Source organism: Taudactylus pleione, unplaced genomic scaffold, assembly GCF_031769625.1.
Source record: "Taudactylus pleione unplaced genomic scaffold, aTauple2 ptg000070l, whole genome shotgun sequence".
In the NCBI taxonomy this organism is placed as follows: Eukaryota; Metazoa; Chordata; class Amphibia; order Anura; family Myobatrachidae; genus Taudactylus; species Taudactylus pleione.
The window spans coordinates 1,639,085-1,666,205 of NW_028284472.1; the positions used below are offsets into that span (position 1 = coordinate 1,639,085).

Here is a 27,121-nt window from a genome sequence, read left to right on the forward strand (position 1 = left end):
GAGAGTTTACATATGGTAAAAAGCTGCATTTTGCAAAACACGGAGATGTCGGAGATTGAACCCGGGGCCTCATACATGCAAAGCATGCGCTCTACCACTGAGCTAAATCCCCTATGAGCTGCTATATTTTTATACAAAAGTGATTGCAGCTTTACTTTTCACTAGAAATTTACTACTTTTCAGTGTTATTAGAGACATCTTAGAGGATGGAAGTATAACCATTATACCATGCTTGACTTCAAGGACTTTATGGTTTTCATGGCTGATGAGAATGCAAGGAGATGCCCATTCCAAACATTGGAATGCTCTTAAAGTTCTCCATCAGAGACTGGTTTATCATCAGAATCCCCTACTTTTACTAATGAATGGTGTAGATATTGATCAAGTTTTGCTAACTAGAGGGCATTCTTACATTCTGTTTGGTCATCAGTGTCAGAATTTAGTAGAAGGGCACAAAGGATGCATGCTATGACTGCCTCTTGGGCATTGCTAACTAATGCTTCACAAGACAATCTATCTAGAGTTGATATGTTGTCATCATTCCAAGCTTTGAAATTTCATTAAGTGCTTGCCCTCCAAGCCCTTGTCCATCCTATTTCTGTTCACAAAGTGTTTGAACTTGTCTCTCAATCTTAATCAATTAGTTTTACTATATCATTTGTCTCACTCTTTTATTAAACTTTGCTCAGGTAGTCGCCTTCAGTTCCCACTGAAAATAAAAAAAACTATTCCCTACTTTCCATATGTTTTCCCTCAGTGTAGGAGAATGGCAATAGGCATTCAATGGGAACTTTACTTTGAAAAATGGTATGAAGAAGATGTTGAATATAATCATAATTGATTGATTTTTTATGATTTGTATTCAACTTTGACTGTTGCTGTAGAGTACTTTTATTGGATTGCTTGTTATCTGTGGCTCTTCTAGAGAGTTTACATATGGTAAAAAGCTGCATTTTGCAAAACATGGAGATGCTGGGGAATGAACCCTTGTCCTCATATATGCACTCTACCACCGAGCTACATCCCCTATGAGATGCTATATTTTTATGCACAAGTGATTGCAGCTTTACATTTCACTAGAGATTTACTACTTTTCAGTGTTATTAGGGACATCTTAGAGGATGGAAGTATAACCATTATACCATGCTTGAACTTAGTAAAAGAGCACAAAGGATACATGCTATGACTGCCTCTTGGGCATTGCTAACTAATGCTTCACCAGACAATATATCTAGAGTTGATATGTTGTCATCATTCCATTCTTTGAAATTTCATGAAGTGCTTGCCCTCCAAGCCCTTGTCCATCCTCTTTTTGTTCACAAAGTGTTTAAACTTGTCTCTCAATCTTAATCAATTAGTTTTACTATATTATTTGTCTCGCTCTTTTATTAAACTTTGCTCAGGTAGTCGCCTTCAGTTCCCACTGAAAATAAAAAATCTATTTCCTACTTACCATATGTTTTCCCTCTGTGTAGGAGAATGGCTATAGGCATTCAATGGGAACTTTACTTTGAAAAATGGTATGAAGACGATGTTGAATATAATCATATTTGATTGATTTTTTATGATTTGTATTCAACTTTGACTGTTGCTGTCGAGTACTTTTATTGGATTGTTTGTAATCTGTGGCTCTTCTAGAGAGTTTACATATGGTAAAAAGCTGCATATTGCAAAACATGGAGATGCCATGGATTGAACCCGGGGCCTCATACATGCAAAGCATGCGCTCTACCACTGAGCTACATCCCCTATGAGCTGCTATTTTCTTATGCAAAAGTGATTGCAGCTTTACATTTCACAAGAGATTTACTACTTTTCAGTGTTATTAGGGACATCTTAGAGGATGGAAGTATAACCATTATACCATGCTTGACTTCAAGGACTTTATGGTTTTCATGGCTGATGAGAATGCAAGGAGATGCCCATTCCGAACATTGGAATGCTCTTAAAGTTCTCCATCAGAGAATGGTTTATCATCAGAATCCCCTACTTTTACTAATGAATGGTGTAGATATTGATCAAGTTTTGCTAACTAGAGGGCTTTCTTACATTCTGTTGGTCATCAGTGTCAGAATTTAGTAGAAGGGCACAAAGGATGCATGCTATGACTGCCTCTTGTGCATTGCTAACTAATGCTTCACCAGACAATCTATCTAGAGTTGATATGTTGTCATCATTCCATGCTTTGAAATTTAATTAAGCGCTTGCCCTCCAAGCCCTTGTCCATCCTCTTTCTGTTCACAAAGTGTTTGAACTTGTCTCTCAATCTTAATCAATTAGTTTTACTATATTATTTGTCTCACTCTTTTATTAAACTTTGCTCAGGTAGTCGCCTTCAGTTCCCACTGAAAATAAAAAAAAATATTCCCTACTTTCCATATGTTTTCCCTCAGTGTAGGAGAATGGCAATAGGCATTCAATGGGAACTTTACTTTGAAAAATGGTATGAAGAAGATGTTGAATATAATCATAATTGATTGATTTTTTATGATTTGTATTCAACTTTGACTGTTGCTGTAGAGTACTTTTATTGGATTGCTTGTTATCTGTGGCTCTTCTAGAGAGTTTACATATGGTAAAAAGCTGCATTTTGCAAAACATGGAGATGCTGGGGAATGAACCCTTGTCCTCATATATGCACTCTACCACCGAGCTACATCCCCTATGAGATGCTATATTTTTATGCACAAGTGATTGCAGCTTTACATTTCACTAGAGATTTACTACTTTTCAGTGTTATTAGGGACATCTTAGAGGATGGAAGTATAACCATTATACCATGCTTGACTTCAAGGACTTTATGGTTTTCATGGCTGATGAGAATGCAAGGAGATGCCCATTCTGAACATTGGAATGCTCTTAAAGTTCTCCATCAGAGAATGGTTTATCATCAGAATCCCCTACTTTTACTAATGAATGGTGTAGATATTGATCAAGTTTTGCTAACTAGAGGGCTTTCTTACATTCTGTTGGTCATCAGTGTCAGAATTTAGTAGAAGGGCACAAAGGATGCATGCTATGACTGCCTCTTGGGCATTGCTAACTAATGCTTCACCAGACAATCTATCTAGAGTTGATATGTTGTCATCATTCCATGCTTTGAAATTTCATTAAGTGCTTGCCCTCCAAGCCCTTGTCCATCCTCTTTTTGTTCACAAAGTGTTTAAACTTGTCTCTCATTCTTAATCAATTAGTTTTACTATATTATTTGTCTCGCTCTTTTATTAAACTTTGCTCAGGTAGTCGCCTTCAGTTCCCACTGAAAATAAAAAATCTATTTCCTACTTACCATATGTTTTCCCTCAGTGTAGGAGAATGGCTATAGGCATTCAATGGGAACTTTACTTTGAAAAATGGTATGAAGACGATGTTGAATATAATCATATTTGATTAATTTTTTATGATTTGTATTCAACTTTGACTGTTGCTGTAGAGTACTTTTATTGGATTGCTTGTTATCTGTGGCTCTTCTAGAGAGTTTACATATGGTAAAAAGCTGCATTTTGCAAAACATGGAGATGCCGGGGATTGAACCCGGGGCCTCATACATGCAAAGCATGCGTTCTACCACTGAGCTACATCCCCTATGAGCTGCTATATTTTTATACAAAAGTGATTGCAGCTTTACTTTTCACTAGAAATTTACTACTTTTCAGTGTTATTAGAGACATCTTAGAGGATGGAAGTATTACCATTATACCATGCTTGACTTCAAGGACTTTATGGTTTTCATGGCTGATGAGAATGCAAGGAGATGCCCATTCCAAACATTGGAATGCTCTTAAAGTTCTCCATCAGAGACTGGTTTATCATCAGAATCCCCTACTTTTACTAATGAATGGTGTAGATATTGATCAAGTTTTGCTAACTAGAGGGCATTCTTACATTCTGTTGGTCATCAGTGTCAGAATTTAGTAGAAGGGCACAAAGGATGCATGCTATGACTGCCTCTTGGGCATTGCTAACTAATGCTTCACCAGACAATCTATCTAGAGTTGATATGTTGTCATAATTCCATGCTTTGAAATTTCATTAAGTGCTTGCCCTCCAAGCCCTTGTCCATCCTCTTTCTGTTCACAAAGTGTTTGAACTTGTCTCTCAATCTTAATCAATTAGTTGTACTATATTATTTGTCTCACTCTTTTATTAAACTTTGCTCAGGTAGTCGCCTTCAGTTCCCACTGAAAATAAAAAAAACTATTCCCTACTTTCCATATGTTTTCCCTCAGTGTAGGAGAATGGCAATAGGCATTCAATGGGAACTTTACTTTGAAAAATGGTATGAAGACGATGTTGAATATAATCATATTTGATTGATTTTTTATGATTTGTATTCAACTTTGACTGTTGCTGTAGAGTACTTTTATTGGATTGCTTGTTATCTGTGGCTCTTCTAGAGAGTTTACATATGGTAAAAAGCTGCATTTTGCAAAACACGGAGATGTCGGAGATTGAACCCGGGGCCTCATACATGCAAAGCATGCGCTCTACCACTGAGCTAAATCCCCTATGAGCTGCTATATTTTTATACAAAAGTGATTGCAGCTTTACTTTTCACTAGAAATTTACTACTTTTCAGTGTTATTAGAGACATCTTAGAGGATGGAAGTATAACCATTATACCATGCTTGACTTCAAGGACTTTATGGTTTTCATGGCTGATGAGAATGCAAGGAGATGCCCATTCCAAACATTGGAATGCTCTTAAAGTTCTCCATCAGAGACTGGTTTATCATCAGAATCCCCTACTTTTACTAATGAATGGTGTAGATATTGATCAAGTTTTGCTAACTAGAGGGCATTCTTACATTCTGTTTGGTCATCAGTGTCAGAATTTAGTAGAAGGGCACAAAGGATGCATGCTATGACGGCCTCTTGGGCATTGCTAACTAATGCTTCACAAGACAATCTATCTAGAGTTGATATGTTGTCATCATTCCAAGCTTTGAAATTTCATTAAGTGCTTGCCCTCCAAGCCCTTGTCCATCCTATTTCTGTTCACAAAGTGTTTGAACTTGTCTCTCAATCTTAATCAATTAGTTTTACTATATCATTTGTCTCACTCTTTTATTAAACTTTGCTCAGGTAGTCGCCTTCAGTTCCCACTGAAAATAAAAAAAACTATTCCCTACTTTCCATATGTTTTCCCTCAGTGTAGGAGAATGGCAATAGGCATTCAATGGGAACTTTACTTTGAAAAATGGTATGAAGAAGATGTTGAATATAATCATAATTGATTGATTTTTTATGATTTGTATTCAACTTTGACTGTTGCTGTAGAGTACTTTTATTGGATTGCTTGTTATCTGTGGCTCTTCTAGAGAGTTTACATATGGTAAAAAGCTGCATTTTGCAAAACATGGAGATGCTGGGGAATGAACCCTTGTCCTCATATATGCACTCTACCACCGAGCTACATCCCCTATGAGATGCTATATTTTTATGCACAAGTGATTGCAGCTTTACATTTCACTAGAGATTTACTACTTTTCAGTGTTATTAGGGACATCTTAGAGGATGGAAGTATAACCATTATACCATGCTTGAACTTAGTAGAAGAGCACAAAGGATACATGCTATGACTGCCTCTTGGGCATTGCTAACTAATGCTTCACCAGACAATATATCTAGAGTTGATATGTTGTCATCATTCCATTCTTTGAAATTTCATGAAGTGCTTGCCCTCCAAGCCCTTGTCCATCCTCTTTTTGTTCACAAAGTGTTTAAACTTGTCTCTCAATCTTAATCAATTAGTTTTACTATATTATTTGTCTCGCTCTTTTATTAAACTTTGCTCAGGTAGTCGCCTTCAGTTCCCACTGAAAATAAAAAATCTATTTCCTACTTACCATATGTTTTCCCTCTGTGTAGGAGAATGGCTATAGGCATTCAATGGGAACTTTACTTTGAAAAATGGTATGAAGACGATGTTGAATATAATCATATTTGATTGATTTTTTATGATTTGTATTCAACTTTGACTGTTGCTGTCGAGTACTTTTATTGGATTGTTTGTAATCTGTGGCTCTTCTAGAGAGTTTACATATGGTAAAAAGCTGCATATTGCAAAACATGGAGAAGCCATGGATTGAACCCGGGGCCTCATACATGCAAAGCATGCGCTCTACCACTGAGCTACATCCCCTATGAGCTGCTATTTTCTTATGCAAAAGTGATTGCAGCTTTACATTTCACAAGAGATTTACTACTTTTCAGTGTTATTAGGGACATCTTAGAGGATGGAAGTATAACCATTATACCATGCTTGACTTCAAGGACTTTATGGTTTTCATGGCTGATGAGAATGCAAGGAGATGCCCATTCCGAACATTGGAATGCTCTTAAAGTTCTCCATCAGAGAATGGTTTATCATCAGAATCCCCTACTTTTACTAATGAATGGTGTAGATATTGATCAAGTTTTGCTAACTAGAGGGCTTTCTTACATTCTGTTGGTCATCAGTGTCAGAATTTAGTAGAAGGGCACAAAGGATGCATGCTATGACTGCCTCTTGTGCATTGCTAACTAATGCTTCACCAGACAATCTATCTAGAGTTGATATGTTGTCATCATTCCATGCTTTGAAATTTAATTAAGCGCTTGCCCTCCAAGCCCTTGTCCATCCTCTTTCTGTTCACAAAGTGTTTGAACTTGTCTCTCAATCTTAATCAATTAGTTTTACTATATTATTTGTCTCACTCTTTTATTAAACTTTGCTCAGGTAGTCGCCTTCAGTTCCCACTGAAAATAAAAAAAAATATTCCCTACTTTCCATATGTTTTCCCTCAGTGTATGAGAATGGCAATAGGCATTCAATGGGAACTTTACTTTGAAAAATGCTATGAAGAAGATGTTGAAAATAATCATATTTGATTGATTTTTTATGATTTGAATTCAACATTGACTATTGCTGTAGATTACTTTTATTGGTTTGCTTGTTATCTGTGTCTCTTCTAGAGAGTTTACATATGGTAAAAAGCTGTATTTTGCAAAACATGGAGATGCCTGGGATTGAACCCGGGGCCTCATATATGCACTCTACCACCGAGCTACATCCCCTATGAGATGCTATATTTTTATGCACAAGTGATTGCAGCTTTACATTTCACTTGAGATTTACTACTTTTCAGTGTTATTAGGGACATCTTAGAGGATGGAAGTATAACCATTATACCATGCTTGACTTCAAGGACTTTATGGTTTTCATTGCTGATGAGTATGCAAGTAGATGCCCATTCCGAACATTGGAATGCTCTTAAAGTTCTCCATCAGAGAATGGTTTATCATCAGAATCCCCTACTTTTACTAATGAATGGTGTGGATATTGATCAAGTTTTGCTAACTAGAGGGCTTTCTTACATTCTGTTTGGTCATCAGTGTCAGAACTTAGTAGAAGAGCACAAAGGATGCATGCTATTACTGCCTCTTGGGCTAGCTATCTAATGCTTCACCAGACAATCTAGCTACAGTTGATATGTTGTCATCAATCCATGCTTTGAAATTTCATTAAGTGCTTGCCCTCCAAGCCCATGTCCATCCTCTTTTTGTTCACAAAGTGTTTGAATATGTCTCTCAATCTTAATCAATTAGTTTTACTATATTATTTGTCTCGCTCTTTTATTAAACTTTGCTCAGGTAGTCACCAACAGTTCCCACTGAAAATAAAAAATCTATTTCGTACTTACCATATGATTTCCCTCAGTGTAGGAGAATGGCAATAGGCATTCAATGGGAACTTTACTTTGAAAAATGGTATGAAGACGATGTTGAATATAATCATATTTGATTGATATTTTATGATTTGTATTCAACTTTGACAATTGCTGTAGAGTACTTTTATTGGATTGCTTGTTATCTGTGACTCTTCTACAGAGTTTACATATGGTAAAAAGCTGTATTTTGCAAAACATGGAGATGCCGGGGATTGAACCCAGGGCCTCATACATGCAAAGCATGCGCTCTACCACTGAGCTACATCCGCTATGAGCTGCTATATTTTTAATACAAAAGTGATTGCAGCTTTACATTTCACTAGAGATTTACTACTTTTCAGTGTTATTAGGGACATCTTAGAGGATGGAAGTATAACCATTATACCATGCTTGACTTCAAGGACTTTATGGTTTTCATGGCTGATGAGAATGCAAGGAGATGCCCATTCCAAACATTGGAATGCTCTTAAAGTTCTCCATCAGAGATTGGTTTATCATCAGAATCTCCTACTTTTACTAATGAATGGTGTAGATATTGATCAAGTTTTGCTAACTAGAGGGCATTCGTACATTCTGTTTGGTCATCAGTGTCAGAATTTAGTAGAAGGGCACAAAGGATGCATGCTATGACTGCCTCTTGTGCATTGCTAACTAATGCTTCACCAGACAATCTATCTAGAGTTGATATGTTGTCATCATTCCATGCTTTGAAATTTCATTAAGCGCTTGCCCTCCAAGCCCTTGTCCATCCTCTTTCTGTTCACAAAGTGTTTGAACTTGTCTCTCAATCTTAATCAATTAGTTTTACTATATTATTTGTCTCACTCTTTTATTAAACTTTGCTCAGGTAGTCGCCTTCAGTTCCCACTGAAAATAAAAAAAAATATTCCCTACTTTCCATATGTTTTCCCTCAGTGTATGAGAATGGCAATAGGCATTCAATGGGAACTTTACTTTGAAAAATGCTATGAAGAAGATGTTGAAAATAATCATATTTGATTGATTTTTTATGATTTGAATTCAGCATTGACTATTGCTGTAGATTACTTTTATTGGTTTGCTTGTTATCTGTGTCTCTTCTAGAGAGTTTACATATGGTAAAAAGCTGTATTTTGCAAAACATGGAGATGCTGGGGATTGAACCCAGGGCCTCATACATGCAAAGCATGCCCTCTACCACCAAGCTACATCCCCTATGAGATGCTATATTTTTATGCACAAGTGATAGCAGCTTTACATTTCACTAGAGATTTACTACTTTTCAGTGTTATTAGGGACATCTTAGAGGATGGAAGTATAACCATTATACCATGCTTGACTTCAAGGACTTTATGGTTTTCATTGCTGATGAGAATGCAAGTAGATGCCCATTCCGAACATTGGAATGCTCTTAAAGTTCTCCATCAGAGAATGGTTTATCATCAGAATCCCCTACTTTTACTAATGAATGGTGTGGATATTGATCAAGTTTTGCTAACTAGAGGGCTTTCTTACATTCTGTTTGGTCATCAGTGTCAGAACTTAGTAGAAGAGCACAAAGGATGCATGCTATTACTGCCTCTTGGGCTAGCTAGCTAATGCTTCACCAGACAATCTAGCTACAGTTGATATGTTGTCATCAATCCATGCTTTGAAATTTCATTAAGAGCTTGCCCTCCAAGCCCATGTCCATCCTCTTTTTGTTCACAAAGTGTTTGAATATGTCTCTCAATCTTAATCAATTAGTTTTACTATATTATTTGTCTCGCTCTTTTATTAAACTTTGCTCAGGTAGTCACCAACAGTTCCCACTGAAAATAAAAAATCTATTTCCTACTTACCATATGATTTCCCTCAGTGTAGGAGAATGGCAATAGGCATTCAATGGGAACTTTACTTTGAAAAATGGTATGAAGACGATGTTGAATATAATCATATTTGATTGATTTTTTATGATTTGTATTCAACTTTGACAATTGCTGTAGAGTACTTTTATTGGATTGCTTGTTATCTGTGACTCTTCTACAGAGTTTACATATGGTAAAAAGCTGTATTTTGCAAAACATGGAGATGCCGGGGATTGAACCCAGGGCCTCATACATGCAAAGCACGCGCTCTACCACTGAGCTACATCCGCTATGAGCTGCTATATTTTTAATACAAAAGTGATTGCAGCTTTACATTTCACTAGAGATTTACTACTTTTCAGTGTTATTAGGGACATCTTAGAGGATGGAAGTATAACCATTATACCATGCTTGACTTCAAGGACTTTATGGTTTTCATGGCTGATGAGAATGCAAGGAGATGCCCATTCCAAACATTGGAATGCTCTTAAAGTTCTCCATCAGAGATTGGTTTATCATCAGAATCCCCTACTTTTACTAATGAATGGTGTAGATATTGATCAAGTTTTGCTAACTAGAGGGCATTCGTACATTCTGTTTGGTCATCAGTGTCAGAATTTAGTAGAAGGGCACAAAGGATGCATGCTATGACTGCCTCTTGGGCATTGCTAACTAATGCTTCACCAGACAATCTATCTAGAGTTGATATGTTGTCATCATTCCATTCTTTGAAATTTCATTAAGTGCTTGCCCTCCAAGCCCTTGTCCATCCTCTTTTTGTTCACAAAGTGTTTAAACTTGTCTCTCAATCTTAATCAATTAGTTTTACTATATTATTTGTCTCGCTCTTTTATTAAACTTTGCTCAGGTAGTCGCCTTCAGTTCCCACTGAAAATAAAAAATCTATTTCCTACTTACCATATGTTTTCCCTCAGTGTAGGAGAATGGCTATAGGCATTCAATGGGAACTTATCTTTGAAAAATGGTATGAAGACGATGTTGAATATAATCATATTTGATTAATTTTTTATGATTTGTATTCAACTTTGACTGTTGCTGTAGAGTACTTTTATTGGATAGCTTGTTATCTGTGGCTCTTCTAGAGAGTTTACATATGGTAAAAAGCTGCATTTTGCAAAACACGGAGATGCCGTAGATTGAACCCGGGGCCTCATACATGCAAAGCATGCGCTCTACCACTGAGCTTCATCCCCTATGAGCTGCTATATTTTTATACAAAAGTGATTGCAGCTTTACTTTTCACTAGAAATTTACTACTTTTCAGTGTTATTAGAGACATCTTAGAGGATGGAAGTATAACCATTATACCATGCTTGACTTCAAGGACTTTATGGTTTTCATGGCTGATGAGAATGCAAGGAGATGCCCATTCCAAACATTGGAATGCTCTTAAAGTTCTCCATCAGAGACTGGTTTATCATCAGAATCCCCTACTTTTACTAATGAATGGTGTAGATATTGATCAAGTTTTGCTAACTAGAGGGCATTCTTACATTCTGTTTGGTCATCAGTGTCAGAATTTAGTAGAAGGGCACAAAGGATGCATGCTATGACTGCCTCTTGGGCATTGCTAACTAATGCTTCACAAGACAATCTATCTAGAGTTGATATGTTGTCATCATTCCAAGCTTTGAAATTTCATTAAGTGCTTGCCCTCCAAGCCCTTGTCCATCCTATTTCTGTTCACAAAGTGTTTGAACTTGTCTCTCAATCTTAATCAATTAGTTTTACTATATCATTTGTCTCACTCTTTTATTAAACTTTGCTCAGGTAGTCGCCTTCAGTTCCCACTGAAAATAAAAAAAACTATTCCCTACTTTCCATATGTTTTCCCTCAGTGTAGGAGAATGGCAATAGGCATTCAATGGGAACTTTACTTTGAAAAATGGTATGAAGAAGATGTTGAATATAATCATATTTGATTGATTTTTTATGATTTGTATTCAACTTTGACTGTTGCTGTAGAGTACTTTTATTGGATTGCTTGTTATCTGTGGCTCTTCTAGAGAGTTTACATATGGTAAAAAGCTGCATTTTGCAAAACATGGAGATGCTGGGGAATGAACCCTTGTCCTCATATATGCACTCTACCACCGAGCTACATCCCCTATGAGATGCTATATTTTTATGCACAAGTGATTGCAGCTTTACATTTCACTAGAGATTTACTACTTTTCAGTGTTATTAGGGACATCTTAGAGGATGGAAGTATAACCATTATACCATCCTTGAACTTAGTAGAAGAGCACAAAGGATACATGCTATGACTGCCTCTTGGGCATTGCTAACTAATGCTTCACCAGACAATATATCTAGAGTTGATATGTTGTCATCATTCCATTCTTTGAAATTTCATTAAGTGCTTGCCCTCCAAGCCCTTGTCCATCCTCTTTTGTTCACAAAGTGTTTAAACTTGTCTCTCAATCTTAATCAATTAGTTTTACTATATTATTTGTCTCGCTCTTTTATTAAACTTTGCTCAGGTAGTCGCCTTCAGTTCCCACTGAAAATAAAAAATCTATTTCCTACTTACCATATGTTTTCCCTCAGTGTAGGAGAATGGCTATAGGCATTCAATGGGAACTTTACTTTGAAAAATGGTATGAAGACGATGTTGAATATAATCATATTTGATTGATTTTTTATGATTTGTATTCAACTTTGACTGTTGCTGTCGAGTACTTTTATTGGATTGCTTGTTATCTGTGGCTCTTCTAGAGAGTTTACATATGGTAAAAAGCTGCATTTTGCAAAACATGGAGATGCCGGAGATTGAACCCGGGGCCTCATACATGCAAAGCATGCACTCTACCACTGAGCTACATCCCCTATGAGCTGCTATATTTTTATACAAAAGTGATTGCAGCTTTACTTTTCACTAGAAATTTACTACTTTTCAGTGTTATTAGAGACATCTTAGAGGATGGAAGTATAACCATTATACCATGCTTGACTTCAAGGACTTTATGGTTTTCATGGCTGATGAGAATGCAAGGAGATGCCCATTCCAAACATTGGAATGCTCTTAAAGTTCTCCATCAGAGACTGGATTATCATCAGAATCCCCTACTTTTACTAATGAATGGTGTAGATATTGATCAAGTTTTGCTAACTAGAGGGCATTCTTACATTCTGTTTGGTCATCAGTGTCAGAATTTAGTAGAAGGGCACAAAGGATGCATGCTATGATTGCCTCTTGGGCATTGCTAACTAATGCTTCACCAGACAATCTATCTAGAGTTGAAATGTTGTCATAATTCCATGCTTTGAAATTTCATTAAGTGCTTGCCCTCCAAGCCCTTGTCCATCCTCTTTCTGTTCACAAAGTGTTTGAACTTGTCTCTCAATCTTAATCAATTAGTTTTACTATATCATTTGTCTCACTCTTTTATTAAACTTTGCTCAGGTAGTCGCCTTCAGTTCCCACTGAAAATAAAAAAAACTATTCCCTACTTTCCCTATGTTTTCCCTCAGTGTAGGAGAATGGCAATAGGCATTCAATGGGAACTTTACTTTGAAAAATGGTATGAAGTAGATGTTGAAAATAATCATATTTGATTGATTTTTTATGATTTGTATTCAACTTTGACTATTGCTGTAGATTACTTTTATTGGTTTGCTTGTTATCTGTGTCTCTTCTAGAGAGTTTACATATGGTAAATAGCTGTATTTTGCAAAACATGGAGATGCCTGGGATTGAACCCGGGCCTCCTACATGCAAAGCACTGAGCTACATCCCCTTAGAGCTGCTATTTTCTTATGCAAAAGTGATTGCAGCTTTACATTTCACTAGAGATTTACTACTTTTCAGTGTTATTAGGGACATCTTAGAGGATGGAAGTATAACCATTATACCATGCTTGACATCAAGGACTTTATGGTTTTCATGGCTGATGAGAATGCAAGGAGATGCCCATTCCGAACATTGGAATGCTCTTAAAGTTCTCCATCAGAGACTGGTTTATCATCAGAATCCCCTACTTTTACTAATGAATGGTGTAGATATTGATCAAGTTTTGCTAACTAGAGTGCTTTCTTACATTCTGTTGGTCATCAGTGTCAGAATTTAGTAGAAGGGCACAAAGGATGCATGCTATGACTGCCTCTTGGGAATTGCTAACTAATGCTTCACCAGACAATCTATCTAGAGTTGATATGTTGTCATCATTCCATGCTTTGAAATTTCATTAAGTGCTTGCCCTCCAAGCCCTTGTCCATCCTCTTTTTGTTCACAAAGTGTTTAAACTTGTCTCTCAATCTTAATCAATTAGTTTTACTATATTATTTGTCTCGCTCTTTTATTAAACTTTGCTCAGGTAGTCGCCTTCAGTTCCCACTGAAAATAAATAATCTATTTCCTACTTACCATATGTTTTCCCTCAGTGTAGGAGAATGGCTATAGGCATTCAATGGGAACTTTACTTTTTAAAATGGTATGAAGACGATGTTGAATATAATCATATTTGATTGATTTTTTATGATTTGTATTCAACTTTGACTGTTGCTGTAGAGTACTTTTATTGGATTGCTTGTTATCTGTGGCTCTTCTAGAGAGTTTACATATGGTAAAAAGCTGCATTTTGCAAAACATGGAGATGCCGGAGATTGAACCCGGGGCCTCATACATGCAAAGCATGCGCTCTACCACTGAGCTACATCCCCTATGAGCTGCTATATTTTTATACAAAAGTGATTGCAGCTTTACTTTTCACTAGAAATTTACTACTTTTCAGTGTTATTAGAGACATCTTAGAGGATGGAAGTATAACCATTATACCATGCTTGACTTCAAGGACTTTATGGTTTTCATGGCTGATGAGAATGCAAGGAGATGCCCATTCCAAACATTGGAATGCTCTTAAAGTTCTCCATCAGAGACTGGTTTATCATCAGAATCCCCTACTTTTACTAATGAATGGTGTAGATATTGATCAAGTTTTGCTAACTAGAGGGCATTCTTACATTCTGTTTGGTCATCAGTGTCAGAATTTAGTAGAAGGGCACAAGGGATGCATGCTATGACTGCCTCTTGGGCATTGCTAACTAATGCTTCACCAGACAATCTATCTAGAGTTGATATGTTGTCATCATTCCATGCTTTGAAATTTCATTAAGTGCTTGCCCTCCAAGCCCTTGTCCATCCTCTTTCTGTTCACAAAGTGTTTGAACTTGTCTCTCAATCTTAATCAATTAGTTTTACTATATTATTTGTCTCACTCTTTTATTAAACTTTGCTCAGGTAGTCGCCTTCAGTTCCCACTGAAAATAAAAAAAAATATTCCCTACTTTCCATATGTTTTCCCTCAGTGTAGGAGAATGGCAATAGGCATTCAATGGGAACTTTACTTTGAAAAATGGTATGAAGACGATGTTGAATATAATCATATTTGATTGATTTTTTATGATTTGTATTCAACTTTGACTGTTGCTGTAGAGTACTTTTATTGGATTGCTTGTTATCTGTGGCTCTTCTAGAGAGTTTACATATGGTAAAAAGCTGCATTTTGCAAAACACGGAGATGCCGGAGATTGAACCCGGGGCCTCATACATGCAAAGCATGCGTTCTACCACTGAGCTACATCCCCTATGAGCTGCTATATTTTTATACAAAAGTGATTGCAGCTTTACTTTTCACTAGAAATTTACTACTTTTCAGTGTTATTAGAGACATCTTAGAGGATGGAAGTATAACCATTATACCATGCTTGACTTCAAGGACTTTATGGTTTTCATGGCTGATGAGAATGCAAGGAGATGCCCATTCCAAACATTGGAATGCTCTTAAAGTTCTCCATCAGAGACTGGTTTATCATCAGAATCCCCTACTTTTACTAATGAATGGTGTAGATATTGATCAAGTTTTGCTAACTAGAGGGCATTCTTACATTCTGTTTGGTCATCAGTGTCAGAATTTAGTAGAAGGGCACAAAGGATGCATGCTATGACTGCCTCTTGGGCATTGCTAACTAATGCTTCACAAGACAATCTATCTAGAGTTGATATGTTGTCATCATTCCAAGCTTTGAAATTTCATTAAGTGCTTGCCCTCCAAGCCCTTGTCCATCCTATTTCTGTTCACAAAGTGTTTGAACTTGTCTCTCAATCTTAATCAATTAGTTTTACTATATCATTTGTCTCACTCTTTTATTAAACTTTGCTCAGGTAGTCGCCTTCAGTTCCCACTGAAAATAAAAAAAACTATTCCCTACTTTCCATATGTTTTCCCTCAGTGTAGGAGAATGGCAATAGGCATTCAATGGGAACTTTACTTTGAAAAATGGTATGAAGAAGATGTTGAATATAATCATATTTGATTGATTTTTTATGATTTGTATTCAACTTTGACTGTTGCTGTAGAGTACTTTTATTGGATTGCTTGTTATCTGTGGCTCTTCTAGAGAGTTTACATATGGTAAAAAGCTGCATTTTGCAAAACATGGAGATGCTGGGGAATGAACCCTTGTCCTCATATATGCACTCTACCACCGAGCTACATCCCCTATGAGATGCTATATTTTTATGCACAAGTGATTGCAGCTTTACATTTCACTAGAGATTTACTACTTTTCAGTGTTATTAGGGACATCTTAGAGGATGGAAGTATAACCATTATACCATGCTTGAACTTAGTAGAAGAGCACAAAGGATACATGCTATGACTGCCTCTTGGGCATTGCTAACTAATGCTTCACCAGACAATATATCTAGAGTTGATATGTTGTCATCATTCCATTCTTTGAAATTTCATTAAGTGCTTGCCCTCCAAGCCCTTGTCCATCCTCTTTTTGTTCACAAAGTGTTTAAACTTGTCTCTCAATCTTAATCAATTAGTTTTACTATATTATTTGTCTCGCTCTTTTATTAAACTTTGCTCAGGTAGTCGCCTTCAGTTCCCACTGAAAATAAAAAATCTATTTCCTACTTACCATATGTTTTCCCTCAGTGTAGGAGAATGGCTATAGGCATTCAATGGGAACTTTACTTTGAAAAATGGTATGAAGACGATGTTGAATATAATCATATTTGATTGATTTTTTATGATTTGTATTCAACTTTGACTGTTGCTGTCGAGTACTTTTATTGGATTGTTTGTAATCTGTGGCTCTTCTAGAGAGTTTACATATGGTAAAAAGCTGCATTTTGCAAAACATGGAGATGCCAGAGATTGAACCCGGGGCCTCATACATGCAAAGCATGCGCTCTACCACTGAGCTACATCCCCTATGAGCTGCTATATTTTTATACAAAAGTGATTGCAGCTTTACATTTCACTAGAGATTTACTACTTTTCAGTGTTATTAGGGACATATTAGAGGATGGAAGTATAACCATTATACCATGCTTGACTTCAAGGACTTTATGGTTTTCATGGCTGATGAGAATGCAAGAAGATGCCCATTCCAAACATTGGAATGCTCTTAAAGTTCTCCATCAGAGACTGGTTTGTCATCAGAATACCCTACTTTTTCTAATGAATGGTGTGGATATTGATCAAGTTTTGCTAACTAGAGGGCTTTCTTACATTCTGTTTGGTCATCAGTGTCAGAACTTAGTAGAAGGGCACAAAGGATGCATGCTATGACTGCCTCTTGGGCATTGCTAACTAATGTTTCACCAGACAATCTATCTAGAGTTGATATGTTGTCATCATTCCATGCTTTGAAATTTCATTAAGTGCATGCCCTCCAAGCCCATGTCCATCCTCTTTTTGTTCACAAAGTGTTTGAACTTGTCTCTCAATCTTAATCAATTAGTTTTACTATATTATTTGTCTCGCTCTTTTATTAAACTTTGCTCAGGTAGTAGCCTTCAGTTCCCACTGAAAATAAAAAAAACTATTCCCTACTTTCCCTATGTTTTCCCTCAGTGTAGGAGAATGGCAATAGGCATTCAATGGGAACTTTACTTTGAAAAATGGTATGAAGTAGATGTTGAAAATAATCATATTTGATTGATTTTTTATGATTTGTATTCAACTTTGACTATTGCTGTAGATTACTTTTATTGGTTTGCTTGTTATCTGTGTCTCTTCTAGAGAGTTTACATATGGTAAATAGCTGTATTTTGCAAAACATGGAGATGCCTGGGATTGAACCCGGGCCTCCTACATGCAAAGCACTGAGCTACATCCCCTTAGAGCTGCTATTTTCTTATGCAAAAGTGATTGCAGCTTTACATTTCACTAGAGATTTACTACTTTTCAGTGTTATTAGGGACATCTTAGAGGATGGAAGTATAACCATTATACCATGCTTGACATCAAGAACTTTATGGTTTTCATGGCTGATGAGAATGCAAGGAGATGCCCATTCCGAACATTGGAATGCTCTTAAAGTTCTCCATCAGAGACTGGTTTATCATCAGAATCCCCTACTTTTACTAATGAATGGTGTAGATATTGATCAAGTTTTGCTAACTAGAGTGCTTTCTTACATTCTGTTGGTCATCAGTGTCAGAATTTAGTAGAAGGGCACAAAGGATGCATGCTATGACTGCCTCTTGGGAATTGCTAACTAATGCTTCACCAGACAATCTATCTAGAGTTGATATGTTGTCATCATTCCATGCTTTGAAATTTCATTAAGTGCTTGCCCTCCAAGCCCTTGTCCATCCTCTTTTTGTTCACAAAGTGTTTAAACTTGTCTCTCAATCTTAATCAATTAGTTTTACTATATTATTTGTCTCGCTCTTTTATTAAACTTTGCTCAGGTAGTCGCCTTCAGTTCCCACTGAAAATAAATAATCTATTTCCTACTTACCATATGTTTTCCCTCAGTGTAGGAGAATGGCTATAGGCATTCAATGGGAACTTTACTTTTTAAAATGGTATGAAGACGATGTTGAATATAATCATATTTGATTGATTTTTTATGATTTGTATTCAACTTTGACTGTTGCTGTAGAGTACTTTTATTGGATTGCTTGTTATCTGTGGCTCTTCTAGAGAGTTTACATATGGTAAAAAGCTGCATTTTGCAAAACATGGAGATGCCGGAGATTGAACCCGGGGCCTCATACATGCAAAGCATGCGCTTTACCACTGAGCTACATCCCCTATGAGCTGCTATATTTTTATACAAAAGTGATTGCAGCTTTACTTTTCACTAGAAATTTACTACTTTTCAGTGTTATTAGAGACATCTTAGAGGATGGAAGTATAACCATTATACCATGCTTGACTTCAAGGACTTTATGGTTTTCATGGCTGATGAGAATGCAAGGAGATGCCCATTCCAAACATTGGAATGCTCTTAAAGTTCTCCATCAGAGACTGGTTTATCATCAGAATCCCCTACTTTTACTAATGAATGGTGTAGATATTGATCAAGTTTTGCTAACTAGAGGGCATTCTTACATTCTGTTTGGTCATCAGTGTCAGAATTTAGTAGAAGGGCACAAGGGATGCATGCTATGACTGCCTCTTGGGCATTGCTAACTAATGCTTCACCAGACAATCTATCTAGAGTTGATATGTTGTCATCATTCCATGCTTTGAAATTTCATTAAGTGCTTGCCCTCCAAGCCCTTGTCCATCCTCTTTCTGTTCACAAAGTGTTTGAACTTGTCTCTCAATCTTAATCAATTAGTTTTACTATATTATTTGTCTCACTCTTTTATTAAACTTTGCTCAGGTAGTCGCCTTCAGTTCCCACTGAAAATAAAAAAAAATATTCCCTACTTTCCATATGTTTTCCCTCAGTGTAGGAGAATGGCAATAGGCATTCAATGGGAACTTTACTTTGAAAAATGGTATGAAGACGATGTTGAATATAATCATATTTGATTGATTTTTTATGATTTGTATTCAACTTTGACTGTTGCTGTAGAGTACTTTTATTGGATTGCTTGTTATCTGTGGCTCTTCTAGAGAGTTTACATATGGTAAAAAGCTGCATTTTGCAAAACACGGAGATGCCGGAGATTGAACCCGGGGCCTCATACATGCAAAGCATGCGTTCTACCACTGAGCTACATCCCCTATGAGCTGCTATATTTTTATACAAAAGTGATTGCAGCTTTACTTTTCACTAGAAATTTACTACTTTTCAGTGTTATTAGAGACATCTTAGAGGATGGAAGTATAACCATTATACCATGCTTGACTTCAAGGACTTTATGGTTTTCATGGCTGATGAGAATGCAAGGAGATGCCCATTCCAAACATTGGAATGCTCTTAAAGTTCTCCATCAGAGACTGGTTTATCATCAGAATCCCCTACTTTTACTAATGAATGGTGTAGATATTGATCAAGTTTTGCTAACTAGAGGGCATTCTTACATTCTGTTTGGTCATCAGTGTCAGAATTTAGTAGAAGGGCACAAAGGATGCATGCTATGACTGCCTCTTGGGCATTGCTAACTAATGCTTCACAAGACAATCTATCTAGAGTTGATATGTTGTCATCATTCCATTCTTTGAAATTTCATTAAGTGCTTGCCCTCCAAGCCCTTGTCCATCCTCTTTTGTTCACAAAGTGTTTAAACTTGTCTCTCAATCTTAATCAATTAGTTTTACTATATTATTTGTCTCGCTCTTTTATTAAACTTTGCTCAGGTAGTCGCCTTCAGTTCCCACTGAAAATAAAAAATCTATTTCCTACTTACCATATGTTTTCCCTCAGTGTAGGAGAATGGCTATAGGCATTCAATGGGAACTTTACTTTGAAAAATGGTATGAAGACGATGTTGAATATAATCATATTTGATTGATTTTTTATGATTTGTATTCAACTTTGACTGTTGCTGTCGAGTACTTTTATTGGATTGCTTGTTATCTGTGGCTCTTCTAGAGAGTTTACATATGGTAAAAAGCTGCATTTTGCAAAACATGGAGATGCCGGAGATTGAACCCGGGGCCTCATACATGCAAAGCATGCACTCTACCACTGAGCTACATCCCCTATGAGCTGCTATATTTTTATACAAAAGTGATTGCAGCTTTACTTTTCACTAGAAATTTACTACTTTTCAGTGTTATTAGAGACATCTTAGAGGATGGAAGTATAACCATTATACCATGCTTGACTTCAAGGACTTTATGGTTTTCATGGCTGATGAGAATGCAAGGAGATGCCCATTCCAAACATTGGAATGCTCTTAAAGTTCTCCATCAGAGACTGGATTATCATCAGAATCCCCTACTTTTACTAATGAATGGTGTAGATATTGATCAAGTTTTGCTAACTAGAGGGCATTCTTACATTCTGTTTGGTCATCAGTGTCAGAATTTAGTAGAAGGGCACAAAGGATGCATGCTATGATTGCCTCTTGGGCATTGCTAACTAATGCTTCACCAGACAATCTATCTAGAGTTGAAATGTTGTCATAATTCCATGCTTTGAAATTTCATTAAGTGCTTGCCCTCCAAGCCCTTGTCCATCCTCTTTCTGTTCACAAAGTGTTTGAACTTGTCTCTCAATCTTAATCAATTAGTTTTACTATATCATTTGTCTCACTCTTTTATTAAACTTTGCTCAGGTAGTCGCCTTCAGTTCCCACTGAAAATAAAAAAAACTATTCCCTACTTTCCCTATGTTTTCCCTCAGTGTAGGAGAATGGCAATAGGCATTCAATGGGAACTTTACTTTGAAAAATGGTATGAAGTAGATGTTGAAAATAATCATATTTGATTGATTTTTTATGATTTGTATTCAACTTTGACTATTGCTGTAGATTACTTTTATTGGTTTGCTTGTTATCTGTGTCTCTTCTAGAGAGTTTACATATGGTAAATAGCTGTATTTTGCAAAACATGGAGATGCCTGGGATTGAACCCGGGCCTCCTACATGCAAAGCACTGAGCTACATCCCCTTAGAGCTGCTATTTTCTTATGCAAAAGTGATTGCAGCTTTACATTTCACTAGAGATTTACTACTTTTCAGTGTTATTAGGGACATCTTAGAGGATGGAAGTATAACCATTATACCATGCTTGACATCAAGGACTTTATGGTTTTCATGGCTGATGAGAATGCAAGGAGATGCCCATTCCGAACATTGGAATGCTCTTAAAGTTCTCCATCAGAGACTGGTTTATCATCAGAATCCCCTACTTTTACTAATGAATGGTGTAGATATTGATCAAGTTTTGCTAACTAGAGTGCTTTCTTACATTCTGTTGGTCATCAGTGTCAGAATTTAGTAGAAGGGCACAAAGGATGCATGCTATGACTGCCTCTTGGGAATTGCTAACTAATGCTTCACCAGACAATCTATCTAGAGTTGATATGTTGTCATCATTCCATGCTTTGAAATTTCATTAAGTGCTTGCCCTCCAAGCCCTTGTCCATCCTCTTTTTGTTCACAAAGTGTTTAAACTTGTCTCTCAATCTTAATCAATTAGTTTTACTATATTATTTGTCTCGCTCTTTTATTAAACTTTGCTCAGGTAGTCGCCTTCAGTTCCCACTGAAAATAAATAATCTATTTCCTACTTACCATATGTTTTCCCTCAGTGTAGGAGAATGGCTATAGGCATTCAATGGGAACTTTACTTTTTAAAATGGTATGAAGACGATGTTGAATATAATCATATTTGATTGATTTTTTATGATTTGTATTCAACTTTGACTGTTGCTGTAGAGTACTTTTATTGGATTGCTTGTTATCTGTGGCTCTTCTAGAGAGTTTACATATGGTAAAAAGCTGCATTTTGCAAAACATGGAGATGCCGGAGATTGAACCCGGGGCCTCATACATGCAAAGCATGCGCTCTACCACTGAGCTACATCCCCTATGAGCTGCTATATTTTTATACAAAAGTGATTGCAGCTTTACTTTTCACTAGAAATTTACTACTTTTCAGTGTTATTAGAGACATCTTAGAGGATGGAAGTATAACCATTATACCATGCTTGACTTCAAGGACTTTATGGTTTTCATGGCTGATGAGAATGCAAGGAGATGCCCATTCCAAACATTGGAATGCTCTTAAAGTTCTCCATCAGAGACTGGTTTATCATCAGAATCCCCTACTTTTACTAATGAATGGTGTAGATATTGATCAAGTTTTGCTAACTAGAGGGCATTCTTACATTCTGTTTGGTCATCAGTGTCAGAATTTAGTAGAAGGGCACAAGGGATGCATGCTATGACTGCCTCTTGGGCATTGCTAACTAATGCTTCACCAGACAATCTATCTAGAGTTGATATGTTGTCATCATTCCATGCTTTGAAATTTCATTAAGTGCTTGCCCTCCAAGCCCTTGTCCATCCTCTTTCTGTTCACAAAGTGTTTGAACTTGTCTCTCAATCTTAATCAATTAGTTTTACTATATTATTTGTCTCACTCTTTTATTAAACTTTGCTCAGGTAGTCGCCTTCAGTTCCCACTGAAAATAAAAAAAAATATTCCCTACTTTCCATATGTTTTCCCTCAGTGTAGGAGAATGGCAATAGGCATTCAATGGGAACTTTACTTTGAAAAATGGTATGAAGACGATGTTGAATATAATCATATTTGATTGATTTTTTATGATTTGTATTCAACTTTGACTGTTGCTGTAGAGTACTTTTATTGGATTGCTTGTTATCTGTGGCTCTTCTAGAGAGTTTACATATGGTAAAAAGCTGCATTTTGCAAAACACGGAGATGCCGGAGATTGAACCCGGGGCCTCATACATGCAAAGCATGCGTTCTACCACTGAGCTACATCCCCTATGAGCTGCTATATTTTTATACAAAAGTGATTGCAGCTTTACTTTTCACTAGAAATTTACTACTTTTCAGTGTTATTAGAGACATCTTAGAGGATGGAAGTATAACCATTATACCATGCTTGACTTCAAGGACTTTATGGTTTTCATGGCTGATGAGAATGCAAGGAGATGCCCATTCCAAACATTGGAATGCTCTTAAAGTTCTCCATCAGAGACTGGTTTATCATCAGAATCCCCTACTTTTACTAATGAATGGTGTAGATATTGATCAAGTTTTGCTAACTAGAGGGCATTCTTACATTCTGTTTGGTCATCAGTGTCAGAATTTAGTAGAAGGGCACAAAGGATGCATGCTATGACTGCCTCTTGGGCATTGCTAACTAATGCTTCACAAGACAATCTATCTAGAGTTGATATGTTGTCATCATTCCAAGCTTTGAAATTTCATTAAGTGCTTGCCCTCCAAGCCCTTGTCCATCCTATTTCTGTTCACAAAGTGTTTGAACTTGTCTCTCAATCTTAATCAATTAGTTTTACTATATCATTTGTCTCACTCTTTTATTAAACTTTGCTCAGGTAGTCGCCTTCAGTTCCCACTGAAAATAAAAAAAACTATTCCCTACTTTCCATATGTTTTCCCTCAGTGTAGGAGAATGGCAATAGGCATTCAATGGGAACTTTACTTTGAAAAATGGTATGAAGAAGATGTTGAATATAATCATATTTGATTGATTTTTTATGATTTGTATTCAACTTTGACTGTTGCTGTAGAGTACTTTTATTGGATTGCTTGTTATCTGTGGCTCTTCTAGAGAGTTTACATATGGTAAAAAGCTGCATTTTGCAAAACATGGAGATGCTGGGGAATGAACCCTTGTCCTCATATATGCACTCTACCACCGAGCTACATCCCCTATGAGATGCTATATTTTTATGCACAAGTGATTGCAGCTTTACATTTCACTAGAGATTTACTACTTTTCAGTGTTATTAGGGACATCTTAGAGGATGGAAGTATAACCATTATACCATGCTTGAACTTAGTAGAAGAGCACAAAGGATACATGCTATGACTGCCTCTTGGGCATTGCTAACTAATGCTTCACCAGACAATATATCTAGAGTTGATATGTTGTCATCATTCCATTCTTTGAAATTTCATTAAGTGCTTGCCCTCCAAGCCCTTGTCCATCCTCTTTTTGTTCACAAAGTGTTTAAACTTGTCTCTCAATCTTAATCAATTAGTTTTACTATATTATTTGTCTCGCTCTTTTATTAAACTTTGCTCAGGTAGTCGCCTTCAGTTCCCACTGAAAATAAAAAATCTATTTCCTACTTACCATATGTTTTCCCTCAGTGTAGGAGAATGGCTATAGGCATTCAATGGGAACTTTACTTTGAAAAATGGTATGAAGACGATGTTGAATATAATCATATTTGATTGATTTTTTATGATTTGTATTCAACTTTGACTGTTGCTGTCGAGTACTTTTATTGGATTGTTTGTAATCTGTGGCTCTTCTAGAGAGTTTACATATGGTAAAAAGCTGCATTTTGCAAAACATGGAGATGCCAGAGATTGAACCCGGGGCCTCATACATGCAAAGCATGCGCTCTACCACTGAGCTACATCCCCTATGAGCTGCTATATTTTTATACAAAAGTGATTGCAGCTTTACATTTCACTAGAGATTTACTACTTTTCAGTGTTATTAGGGACATATTAGAGGATGGAAGTATAACCATTATACCATGCTTGACTTCAAGGACTTTATGGTTTTCATGGCTGATGAGAATGCAAGAAGATGCCCATTCCAAACATTGGAATGCTCTTAAAGTTCTCCATCAGAGACTGGTTTGTCATCAGAATACCCTACTTTTTCTAATGAATGGTGTGGATATTGATCAAGTTTTGCTAACTAGAGGGCTTTCTTACATTCTGTTTGGTCATCAGTGTCAGAACTTAGTAGAAGGGCACAAAGGATGCATGCTATGACTGCCTCTTGGGCATTGCTAACTAATGTTTCACCAGACAATCTATCTAGAGTTGATATGTTGTCATCATTCCATGCTTTGAAATTTCATTAAGTGCATGCCCTCCAAGCCCATGTCCATCCTCTTTTTGTTCACAAAGTGTTTGAACTTGTCTCTCAATCTTAATCAATTAGTTTTACTATATTATTTGTCTCGCTCTTTTATTAAACTTTGCTCAGGTAGTAGCCTTCAGTTCCCACTGAAAATAAAAAAAACTATTCCCTACTTTCCCTATGTTTTCCCTCAGTGTAGGAGAATGGCAATAGGCATTCAATGGGAACTTTACTTTGAAAAATGGTATGAAGTAGATGTTGAAAATAATCATATTTGATTGATTTTTTATGATTTGTATTCAACTTTGACTATTGCTGTAGATTACTTTTATTGGTTTGCTTGTTATCTGTGTCTCTTCTAGAGAGTTTACATATGGTAAATAGCTGTATTTTGCAAAACATGGAGATGCCTGGGATTGAACCCGGGCCTCCTACATGCAAAGCACTGAGCTACATCCCCTTAGAGCTGCTATTTTCTTATGCAAAAGTGATTGCAGCTTTACATTTCACTAGAGATTTACTACTTTTCAGTGTTATTAGGGACATCTTAGAGGATGGAAGTATAACCATTATACCATGCTTGACATCAAGAACTTTATGGTTTTCATGGCTGATGAGAATGCAAGGAGATGCCCATTCCGAACATTGGAATGCTCTTAAAGTTCTCCATCAGAGACTGGTTTATCATCAGAATCCCCTACTTTTACTAATGAATGGTGTAGATATTGATCAAGTTTTGCTAACTAGAGTGCTTTCTTACATTCTGTTGGTCATCAGTGTCAGAATTTAGTAGAAGGGCACAAAGGATGCATGCTATGACTGCCTCTTGGGAATTGCTAACTAATGCTTCACCAGACAATCTATCTAGAGTTGATATGTTGTCATCATTCCATGCTTTGAAATTTCATTAAGTGCTTGCCCTCCAAGCCCTTGTCCATCCTCTTTTTGTTCACAAAGTGTTTAAACTTGTCTCTCAATCTTAATCAATTAGTTTTACTATATTATTTGTCTCGCTCTTTTATTAAACTTTGCTCAGGTAGTCGCCTTCAGTTCCCACTGAAAATAAATAATCTATTTCCTACTTACCATATGTTTTCCCTCAGTGTAGGAGAATGGCTATAGGCATTCAATGGGAACTTTACTTTTTAAAATGGTATGAAGACGATGTTGAATATAATCATATTTGATTGATTTTTTATGATTTGTATTCAACTTTGACTGTTGCTGTAGAGTACTTTTATTGGATTGCTTGTTATCTGTGGCTCTTCTAGAGAGTTTACATATGGTAAAAAGCTGCATTTTGCAAAACATGGAGATGCCGGAGATTGAACCCGGGGCCTCATACATGCAAAGCATGCGCTTTACCACTGAGCTACATCCCCTATGAGCTGCTATATTTTTATACAAAAGTGATTGCAGCTTTACTTTTCACTAGAAATTTACTACTTTTCAGTGTTATTAGAGACATCTTAGAGGATGGAAGTATAACCATTATACCATGCTTGACTTCAAGGACTTTATGGTTTTCATGGCTGATGAGAATGCAAGGAGATGCCCATTCCAAACATTGGAATGCTCTTAAAGTTCTCCATCAGAGACTGGTTTATCATCAGAATCCCCTACTTTTACTAATGAATGGTGTAGATATTGATCAAGTTTTGCTAACTAGAGGGCATTCTTACATTCTGTTTGGTCATCAGTGTCAGAATTTAGTAGAAGGGCACAAGGGATGCATGCTATGACTGCCTCTTGGGCATTGCTAACTAATGCTTCACCAGACAATCTATCTAGAGTTGATATGTTGTCATCATTCCA

General features: G+C 36.6%; 17 non-coding genes across 17 annotated transcripts; all 17 read right to left on the bottom strand.

Moving 5' to 3' along the window:
• Positions 1-1,677: 1,677 nt before the first annotated feature.
• TRNAA-UGC (transfer RNA alanine (anticodon UGC)) lies at positions 1,678-1,749 on the bottom strand. The gene has a single exon. It is a non-coding gene; the product is annotated as a tRNA-Ala (tRNA).
• Positions 1,750-3,513: 1,764 nt separating this feature from the next.
• On the bottom strand, positions 3,514-3,585 carry TRNAA-UGC (transfer RNA alanine (anticodon UGC)). The gene has a single exon. It is a non-coding gene; the product is annotated as a tRNA-Ala (tRNA).
• Positions 3,586-6,073: 2,488 nt separating this feature from the next.
• Positions 6,074-6,145, bottom strand: TRNAA-UGC (transfer RNA alanine (anticodon UGC)). The gene has a single exon. It is a non-coding gene; the product is annotated as a tRNA-Ala (tRNA).
• A 1,764-nt stretch (positions 6,146-7,909) lies between these two features.
• On the bottom strand, positions 7,910-7,981 carry TRNAA-UGC (transfer RNA alanine (anticodon UGC)). Its single transcript has one exon. It is a non-coding gene; the product is annotated as a tRNA-Ala (tRNA).
• Positions 7,982-8,834: 853 nt separating this feature from the next.
• TRNAA-UGC (transfer RNA alanine (anticodon UGC)) lies at positions 8,835-8,906 on the bottom strand. The gene has a single exon. It is a non-coding gene; the product is annotated as a tRNA-Ala (tRNA).
• An 850-nt stretch (positions 8,907-9,756) lies between these two features.
• TRNAA-UGC (transfer RNA alanine (anticodon UGC)) lies at positions 9,757-9,828 on the bottom strand. Its single transcript has one exon. It is a non-coding gene; the product is annotated as a tRNA-Ala (tRNA).
• Positions 9,829-12,316: 2,488 nt separating this feature from the next.
• On the bottom strand, positions 12,317-12,388 carry TRNAA-UGC (transfer RNA alanine (anticodon UGC)). The gene has a single exon. It is a non-coding gene; the product is annotated as a tRNA-Ala (tRNA).
• A 1,761-nt stretch (positions 12,389-14,149) lies between these two features.
• On the bottom strand, positions 14,150-14,221 carry TRNAA-UGC (transfer RNA alanine (anticodon UGC)). The gene has a single exon. It is a non-coding gene; the product is annotated as a tRNA-Ala (tRNA).
• An 852-nt stretch (positions 14,222-15,073) lies between these two features.
• On the bottom strand, positions 15,074-15,145 carry TRNAA-UGC (transfer RNA alanine (anticodon UGC)). Its single transcript has one exon. It is a non-coding gene; the product is annotated as a tRNA-Ala (tRNA).
• A 1,565-nt stretch (positions 15,146-16,710) lies between these two features.
• On the bottom strand, positions 16,711-16,782 carry TRNAA-UGC (transfer RNA alanine (anticodon UGC)). The gene has a single exon. It is a non-coding gene; the product is annotated as a tRNA-Ala (tRNA).
• A 1,761-nt stretch (positions 16,783-18,543) lies between these two features.
• Positions 18,544-18,615, bottom strand: TRNAA-UGC (transfer RNA alanine (anticodon UGC)). Its single transcript has one exon. It is a non-coding gene; the product is annotated as a tRNA-Ala (tRNA).
• Positions 18,616-19,467: 852 nt separating this feature from the next.
• On the bottom strand, positions 19,468-19,539 carry TRNAA-UGC (transfer RNA alanine (anticodon UGC)). The gene has a single exon. It is a non-coding gene; the product is annotated as a tRNA-Ala (tRNA).
• Positions 19,540-20,389: 850 nt separating this feature from the next.
• TRNAA-UGC (transfer RNA alanine (anticodon UGC)) lies at positions 20,390-20,461 on the bottom strand. The gene has a single exon. It is a non-coding gene; the product is annotated as a tRNA-Ala (tRNA).
• Positions 20,462-22,222: 1,761 nt separating this feature from the next.
• On the bottom strand, positions 22,223-22,294 carry TRNAA-UGC (transfer RNA alanine (anticodon UGC)). Its single transcript has one exon. It is a non-coding gene; the product is annotated as a tRNA-Ala (tRNA).
• An 852-nt stretch (positions 22,295-23,146) lies between these two features.
• Positions 23,147-23,218, bottom strand: TRNAA-UGC (transfer RNA alanine (anticodon UGC)). Its single transcript has one exon. It is a non-coding gene; the product is annotated as a tRNA-Ala (tRNA).
• Positions 23,219-24,783: 1,565 nt separating this feature from the next.
• Positions 24,784-24,855, bottom strand: TRNAA-UGC (transfer RNA alanine (anticodon UGC)). Its single transcript has one exon. It is a non-coding gene; the product is annotated as a tRNA-Ala (tRNA).
• Positions 24,856-26,616: 1,761 nt separating this feature from the next.
• Positions 26,617-26,688, bottom strand: TRNAA-UGC (transfer RNA alanine (anticodon UGC)). Its single transcript has one exon. It is a non-coding gene; the product is annotated as a tRNA-Ala (tRNA).
• Between the last annotated feature and the right edge of the window lie 433 nt (positions 26,689-27,121).